Raw genomic sequence first — 7446 nt, 5'->3', positions numbered from 1 at the left:
ACGCAATGATGACAGTATTTGGACACTTTCTACCCAAAGGCCATGTAATGCCTGCAAACCTATACCCGTCGGACAAAATCCTCCATGCACTGAAGATGCCCTATGAGAAGATACATGCCTGTGAGAAAGGATGTGTCTTATTTAGGCTTGACTATGCGGACTTGAACTATTGTCCCATTTGCAAGTCTTCCAGGTATGTTGTGGTAGACAACGGTATGGGTGAGAAGACATAGACCAAAATCCCCGTTAGTGTTCTTCGGTATATGCCAATCGTACCAAGACTTCAACGTCTTTTCATGGTCGAAGAGACGGCCAGACATGGCACAAAACGGGCAAAAGAACCGAACTAGATGCAGATGGGAATCTAATGATCGTACACACATCGGATGGTGCTGCGTGGAAAAAGTTTGATGAATTACATGCTGACAAAGCGGCAGATCCGAGGCATCCTCGAGTCGGCATGAGCACGGATGGGTTCAGTGTGTTTGGTCTGACGGCAGCCCAATACAGTTGTTGGCCCGTATTTGTCTTTCCACTCAATCTCTCCCCCCCCAGACAGATTATGCAAAGAAAGAACATTTTCCTGACATTGATAATTCCAGGGCCCAACTATCTGGGGAAAAATATGAATGTGTACATGCAGCCGCTTAAGGACGGATTGCAAGAAGCCTGGGATAATGGGTTCAAGACATACGGCGCCTATAGCAAATGGAACTTCATAATGCGTGTCTGGTACATGTACTCGACGCATGACTTGCCGGCATATGCGCTATTCGTTGGCTGGTGTGTGCATGGAAGGTTCCCGTGCCCCACATGCAAGGGAGCTCTTGAGTTTCGTTGGCTTCAAGCCGGTCGCAAGTTTTCTTGCTTCGACATGCATAGACAGTTCCTGGATCCCCGCCATAAGTTCAGGAAAGACAAGAAGAACTTCATCAGAGGTAGAGTTGTCAAAAACACTGCACCACCTGCGTTGACAGGCCAACAGACCCTGGATCATTTAAACGCTCTCGAGCCAGATCAAGAGCGTCCAGGGTACTTCAAGGGGTATAATTCTAAGCACGCCTGGACTCACAAGACATGCGTATGGGATCTGCCTTACTTCAAAGACCTCCTTTGCCCACACAACATCGACGTGATGCACACTGAGAAGAATATCGCCGAGGCACTTTTTGGTACATTGTTCGGCATAGATGGGAAGTCAAAGGATAATACTAAGGCTAGAGTCGATCTGGAGGCGCTATGTGATAGGCCGTTACAAAACATGAAAGAACCCAAAGGAAAGCAGAACTGGACGAAGCCAAATACATGGTTCAATCTTGGAAGGCCAGCTATGAGAGCAATTATCTTGTGGGTGAAAATGCAGTTGATGTTCCCCGATGGGTATGCAGCGAATCTAAAAAGGGGAGCGAGTCTTGATAAATTGAAGATATTTGGTCTCAAGAGTCATGATTGGCACATATGGATTGAGCGGGTAATGCCGGTGATGTTGCGTGGCTTCATCCCTGAGGATGAATGGCTAGTACTGGCAGAACTCAGCTATTTCTTCCGTGTTCTTTGTGCGAAAGAACTATCGCCTGGCGTGCTAGAAGAAATGGAAGAGTTGGCGCCGGAGTTGATCTGCAAGTTAGAGAAGATATTTCCACTGAGCTTCTTTAATCCAATGCAGCATTTGATTTTGCATCTCCCGACCGAGGCAAGATTGGGGGGGCCCGTGCAAAATCGTTGGTGCTACCCAACTGAGAGGATGCAGAAGACGCTTCGACAAAAATGTAAAAATAAACGTAGAAATGAAGCATCGATGGCTGAGGCATTCATCACTGAGGAGGCGGCAAACTTCGTGACAGCACACTACGAAGCCAAAAATCGTCATTTGCATAATCCGAAGCCTCGGTACAATGCTGATGAACCTCAAAAGGGTGGATCCAACCTCAACCTATTCAAAGGGAATCTCGCACCAGCCAGTGGTTCGAAACCAGTATCTTTGGATAAAGAAGAATGGCGGACCATTACGTTGTATATCTTCAACAACCTGACAGTAGTGCGGCCGTACATCGAGTAAGTTCTCGGTACATTGTTTCGCAACTTCTATTTCCTTTGAACTGCTCTTATTCCTGGATATTTCATACAATCGATATGTCGCCATATTCTCGTATGGAGCGGTGATCCAAAAGGATTCCGTCGAAGAGTATGAGCTTCTCGCAAAGCAAGGAGGCGGCTATCCCGGTTTCATCTCTTGGTTCAAACAAACGGTAATTTCTATTAGACCATTTCATTTCATTCACTAATTTCTGCCTAATGCAACAATCCTTTCGTATTAAACTTGTAGGCTAATTCAGAGTCTATGGACGCTGAATTGAGACAAGTCGCTAATGGTTTTTGACTATAAGGTCCGTTCATTTGACAAATACGACATCAACGGGTATCGCTTTCGTACCTATGGCAAAGAGCTATCTATAGCCGACCGAAAGTCTACAAATTGTTGTGTATCTACTATCGGCGAAGGAGGTATCGAGTATTATTGGAGAGTTGAAGAAATTTATGAACTTCTATTCTATGGTGACAACCCACCGAATGTCGTACTCTTCAAATGTTATTGGTTTCAGTTGAAGGAGACTAGAAGGACTCATGAACATATAGGGCTAGTTGAAATCAAACAAAGCACCCATTTAGATGTTCCTGATGTCTATATTATGGCTCAACAGGCGACCCAAGTATTCTATCTACCATGGGCCTGCAAAACTAATCCAAATCTGAAAGGTTGGGATGTCGTTTATGAAGTGCCGCCACGTGCTAGACTATCTCCCCCAAAGGAAGAGGATTATGAACCTCACATTAACCCAGACACATATGAAGGAGAATTCTTCCAAGAGACACATCTTTCCAAAAAGCGTTTCAAGAACCGCTATACTTCACCCCAAAACATTGAAGTAGATAGCGACAGTGAATCCGACATCAACCCAGAGGAGGAACAAGAAGAGCCGGAACAAGAAGAGGTTACTGCTGCGGATGACCTGTCAATGCTTGACCGATTACGTCAAGGTGGCCTTCCACATGTTGATGCCACTGAACCCTATGAGCCCGTCATTGATTATAGTGATGATGATGATTACGCATTTATTGATGATAGTGATCGAGATTATTAGTAGTGTCATGTATTCAATTTTTTTATGTTGTACTTGATGATGATACACTTAAGTGATATACATATTATTATTCATGTCAGTATTTTTTATGTTGTACTAATTTCGTTTACTCTTTTTCATGGCAGGTGTTGAAAGATGGTGGCCGCTGGTCGGGAGCGCTCCGAGGCCCCTTCTTCGTCGGCGCGTGGTGGGACGTCTTCCATTCCACACGCACCTCTCTGTCGAGTGTTGCTGGACAGTATGGCGACACCGCTGGGCCCTTCTTCGTCGACAGCGGTGCCCAGCAGGGGACGAGGTAAGGGAGGGAAGAAGAGAGGAGTTGGAGCACGTGGTCGCGGGAGAGGAGGTAGGGTGACTGCTAGGGCGCCTTCCTCGCCGCCACCCCCAGCTGTTTCACCCGAGCACGTGACTAGGGTGGACTCGTCCGAGGAGGAGGCTACACGGACTCCGGTCCACGAGCCTTCGGCCCACGAGCCTCGGGTCGACGGGCCTTCGGCCCACGAGACTCCGGAGGAGCACACGTCTGGATGGGGTACCTGGCCGGATGAGCCTGAGGGGCCGAGTGGCCATGCTGATGATGGCGGGGAGCCGACTGATATTGAGGAGGAGGGGGCACCGTCTACCAGCATGGTCATACACGGCTCCCGTCCGTGCCGGCGACCCGCGAGCAGAGGTGGTTGATTTTCCCTGATGGGGAGAGGTAAGTGCATTTAATCTTTTTGTACCTTCTGCATTCATGTTTCTTCAAATATCTAATGCGTTGGCCTTGTCATGCTGTAGGGGTTGGGACCACCATCATAGTGTCCGCCGGCCCAACTCCGTCCTTGGAGTGCTTTGCCGGCAAAACTTCCCAGGGTTTGTCACGTTGCCTGGTGAGGGTTGGCTTCCAGAGCTTGGATTGAGCTGGGAGCACTACTTGGCTGCCCCGGCCCCGCCGGGTGAGATTATCGACGGTGTCTTCTGCGACACGAGGGCCGATGTGGTGATCAGAAAGTTCTGGGTAATTTCTCCTTTACACATTTAAAAATCTTCAACTAGCTAGTTATTAATTGTACTAATCAATATTGTCTCATTTGATTGCAGACATTCTACAGGTGTGAGGAGGGATACGAGGAGGAGGCGGCAAATGTTATCGAGAACGTCTGCAAGCGCCTACTACAGAACTTACGGCACGAGGCTCGGGTGCAGGCTGTTCGAGACTACTACGCCTTGCATGGTATCAAGAAGCCCAAGCCGGCGTGTCGCGATAAGTTCCTAAGTAAGGAGCAGTACATGAAGGTAATTCTTAAGGCCTTGTACTTACTTCCTTCATTCAGTAATTCATAGCAGTAGCGCTCAAGTTTCTATTTGCTAACTTAGGCGCCTCCGAGATGGTGTGCGGATCGGATGGATTGTTGGGAGGTGTTTGTCAATGAGTGGTGCTCAAAAGAATGGCTAGCTGTCCACAACGCGGCCAAGGACAAACGTGCCCAAATGGAAGGTGTGCCACACCATCAAGGCAGCTCCAACTTATATCAGTTAGGGCGGAACTCGGTATGTGGTTTGCTTCACGATTCATGCAATTCATTCATCATGCTAGCCTGAGCCCTTTAATTACTAATTTACTTTGTTTCTCTTTCAGGCACGCTACAATAAGGCGGATAAGGTGCCAGAGGTGTACGACCTGTATGCCATGGCCCACACTGCCTCTTTCAAGAAAGTCAAGGCATTCTCTCCGTCTGACCTCGATGATGCAAACAACTTCACCAACATCTCCTCCCACGACAAGCTCGTGAAATATAGAGATGAGGGGAAGGCGAGGAAAGGGGAGGACTTTAACCCGAGCCAGGGTCCCATTGATCCAGAGCTGGTGATGGTATCTGGTGGCGGGAGGTCCCATGGCTCCATAGCCATTGGAGATGGACTTATCCATTGTCCTAGCACTCTCCCGGAGATCAAGGCGCGCCAGTCGAGCTCCGCTCCTGAGATAAGGCCTCGTGAACGGCCAGTCCAACTCGCCATCAAGGTTAGTTATACGTACTCAGCTATCTTTCTCCATTACATTGTGTGTGCTTCCATCAATGATTACAAATGGTAACGAGGAGTGGTGTTGCAGGCTGCTATACAGAGTGAGAGAGATAGAACGGAGAAACTTCTGGCGGAGGCGGCGGAGAGGCAGCGGGAGTTGGAGGAGAGGACGACAAAGATGTTGGAGGAGGAGAGGGCACGGAATGACATGCAGGCAAGGGCCTTGTACGAGCTCCTTGTGGTAAGTTTCTTCTGCAGATTAGCCAAAACATTCATGTAGTGTTTGTCTCATTACTAACTAGTATGACTGAGTCATCAAAACCAAATGTGCAGTCTGTGTGCGAGAAGACCGGTCAGACCGCTCCGCCGATGCCAGTGATTGCTCCTAGGACCACGGTGAGTTTAATTTGAATGGACATTACTTGCTAGTCTTAACATTTGAGTGTCATCATGCTAACGAGACATTGGAAATGATCTTTGGTGCAGCGTAACTCCAGACAAGCATCGCATGGTCCTTCTCCAGCTACCGGCACGAGCCAGCCCGCTCCTACACCTCCATGATCATGGTAAGTTTCTCTAGTGTTTTGCTTAACAAATGCATAAAGACCTAGACTTAGCCTTATTTCCTCCAATATGCTTACCACAATGACCTAGAGTTAGCTTCTTTTCCTCCAAAATGACTTAATAAGCTTGCTGACCTCCAAAACCATCCATTTTACCTAAGTTATCTCTAAAACGATCTATACTTAGCTTTGTTTCCTCCAAAATGACCTAAGTTAGCTCTAATATGCTTAGTTAACTAGGTTTGCTCAATAATGACATGTACTTAGCTTACTTATGTCAAAATGGCATAATTAGCTTAGTTAGCTCATAAACAATCCATTTTACCTAAGTTAGCTCTAAAATGACCCACTTTATCTTAGTTAGCTCATAAATGATCCATTTTACCCAAGTTAGCTCTAAAATGACCCATTTTACCTAGACTAGCTCCAAAATGATCCATTTTACCTATGTTACCTCTAAAATGACCCATTTTACCTAGGTTAGCTCCAAAATGACCCATCTTACCAAAGTTAGCTCCAAAATGACGCATTTTACCCAAGTTAGCTCTAAAATGACCCATTTTACCTAGATTAGCTCATAAATGATCCATTTCACCTAGGTTAGCTCACAAACGATCCATTTTACCTAGTTTAGCTCCAAAATGACCCATCACACCTAGGTTAGCTCTAAAATGATGCATTTTAACTAAGTTAGCTCATAAACGATCTATTTCACCTAGGTTAGCTCATAAACGATCCATTTCACCTAATTTATCTCAAAAACGATCCATTTCACCTAGGTTAGCTCCAAAATGACCCATCTTACCTAGGTTAGCTCATAAACGATCTATTTCACCTAGGTTAGCTCATAAACGATCCATTTCAACTAGGTTAGCTCATAAATGATCCATTTCACCTAAGTTAGCTCATCAACCCCTACCTTCCGGAGGTGATGCAACACCCTCGAACCATTGAGATGCATGATGGGGGTGCTTCACATCCGAGATGTTCAAGGGCCAAGGAGGACCGGAAGCGTGGAGGCCAAGCTCGAAGCGGTGCAGCAGGAGGTCTTAAAGTGCCAAGGTATGGTGGATCTGTAACATCCCAAAATTTCAATTTGGAATGTTATACATAGGACATCGTATGCATATCATATTTTATTTGCTTTTCGTTTGCGATCCTAGGAAATCTTAAGCGACTCAAGGACCCACGGAGAGAGTTGGGGATTTCATTCATTTTCATATTTGAATTTTCTCAAATATTGAAAATAGGATCATATTGATTTTAATTAATTTTTCTCTCTGAAAATATTTCATTATAAAAATAAAAGAGAGGAGGTAATATGAATTCTCCAAAATAAAAGAAATATAGGAGGGAAAATGTTAAAATCAAATAAATTATTTATTTGGATTTTATTGCTATTATATTTGAATTAGAAAAATATGCATTTTTTCAAAATTGCATTTTTAGGCCAAGAAAATGTTCACTTTGTTCTAAATATTTTATTTAGAAGGTGAAAATTGTTTTTGGCATTCTTAGATTTTTATATTTCTTTAGGATTTTTCTTTTGGTGGAATTATTTTAAAAAAATCTCCGGATCGACTGGGCCAAAGCCCAGCCGGCCCAACGCGCGCCACCGCCCCCGCGTCGCGAGCCGTGCTCGCGCCGGACTTGCCAGAGTCCGACTCCGCCCCGACCGCCGTTGCCCCTCCCCTCCTTAAATACCGGCCACCACGGCCCCTCTTCACCTCGTT

Source organism: Triticum aestivum, chromosome 6D (genome assembly GCF_018294505.1).
Source record: "Triticum aestivum cultivar Chinese Spring chromosome 6D, IWGSC CS RefSeq v2.1, whole genome shotgun sequence".
In the NCBI taxonomy this organism is placed as follows: Eukaryota; Viridiplantae; Streptophyta; class Magnoliopsida; order Poales; family Poaceae; genus Triticum; species Triticum aestivum.
The sequence above is the reverse complement of the archived record's forward strand: the minus strand, read 5'-3'. Positions refer to the sequence as shown.